The sequence below is a fragment of the Penaeus monodon genome, chromosome 13, assembly GCF_015228065.2.
Source record: "Penaeus monodon isolate SGIC_2016 chromosome 13, NSTDA_Pmon_1, whole genome shotgun sequence".
Taxonomy (NCBI): Eukaryota; Metazoa; Arthropoda; class Malacostraca; order Decapoda; family Penaeidae; genus Penaeus; species Penaeus monodon.
Window position 1 is genome coordinate 39381438 of NC_051398.1, and position 1830 is coordinate 39383267.

Consider the following 1830-nt stretch of genomic DNA (forward strand, 5'->3'; position numbering starts at 1 on the left):
GCTGAAGCCAAATTAGTCGGTTAAAAGTGAAACTGGTCAACACAGACAGAGAGGAAACAGCCATTCTCGATGGAGTTAGATATGTTGATTTACCTTTTGAAAGCATTAACACTAGTTTCTGTCTGGGGAGCTTTAGTTATATCATTGGTATTTACATAGAACTGTCACCATGGCTACAATTATTGATGTTGTTTATGATATTTTGTAGTAATAGTAAAATATTTGAATAAATGGTCTCTTTTATCATATTCAAAATCATTAGTAGCATTAGCATTTCTTTTACTGTACCTGTTATTTTGTTTAATGCCATCGTTGTTAATATTTTCGTTGCTTCGTTGATTATACAGTTTGTGTTATGAAAACCATTAGCGTTATCACAGCTATCGTCATTATTATTATTACTGTTCTTAAATACATTGGCAGTTCTAATAATTCTCCTCGTTGTCATTATTTTTCAATTGTGGCATAAGTGGCATTGTTAATGTCAATCCTTTTATTGTTTTTTATTGTTCTGTGACTGTTGTTATCACCGTCGTTGTTGTTGTTGCTCAGTAGAAATAGTTTGGCCGAGCAATATTTTTTTCCTCTCCTTTTTTCTGAAAACAGAAGAAAAACTCATAAAAAGTGACTCTACACTGCTATTATACACATAACATGACTTCAGCACACGGATCAGCAATTTGTCAGTGACTGGTATGGAAAAAAATGCTTGAAAGATATGCACGTGTAAGGCATTGTACGTGGTTAAAAGGTCTGAGGAATGTTGTCTCAACTTTCTAACAAACCGGTTTGATTTTCGGGTGGGGACTGTGGACGGGCGATGTTGCTAGGCGGTTTAAAAGATGGGGAAAATTATTTTTATGGAATAAAAGTACAAACAGCAGAAGAAAAATCGATTGTAATGGATTTTCATGTGTTGTAGATGTTGCATTGAAAAGTACTGGTCTTCTGAAGAACAAATATGGTAGGAGTTAATTCTACAAAAGGGTGGGAATGTTCACTTTAAAGTTGAGTGTCAAGTTCATCATTTTGCTTTAATAAACTTGATGAGAGCGACTGAAACTGGATGACTGAGATATCGTGCTTGAAAATTATCTCACAGAAAAAAGACAGAATGAATGAATAATATAATACCAGCATGCACAGAAACGCAAACCTGACACATGCACAATGAGGAATCACACTGTCCTTCGAAACACGAGACACGAGTCCCGGGCCATTTTGAACCGAGTCAGCAAAGTGCCCTGCACCCCGTCCTCCCTGAACACGGACGTCTGTCTTGACACTGGCCGGGAATTTCCTGCTGGCGTGTTGGGCGGGAGTCAGAATTCCCAGGGTATGAAATGCTGGTCGCATAACACTTGTTCTAGGTAGATGATAAGTTCGGAGACTCGACTGAGGGAATAGTTTTGGTATTGGCGCGTTGGCGGGAACCGCGTGTAAATTATTTTTATTTTGATTTTCACTTGCGACTGAATTTGCGTAGATATTTGGAGAGTCTAATAAGATGAAATCGAGGCTAATATTTCTGGTATAAAATTATTGTTTTTGTATATGCTGTTGTTTGGCTGAGATACATATGGAATAATAAATAGTTGCGGTAGATATTGTAGAACATGTGAGAAACAAACGATCCGATTGAAACGAAAATTCTTCACAGTCTGATTTCCATTAGATCGCTTTCCAATGTCAATCATCCAAAGGACAGCAGTGCGCCAAATGCTTTTCGATCACACACGTAGTTACACGCCTCTACATTAGTGCTTTTAACATTTTTAGTTCTGGCCGTCATGTTCAAACACTGCTCTTACATCACGGTGAAAGGGAGGT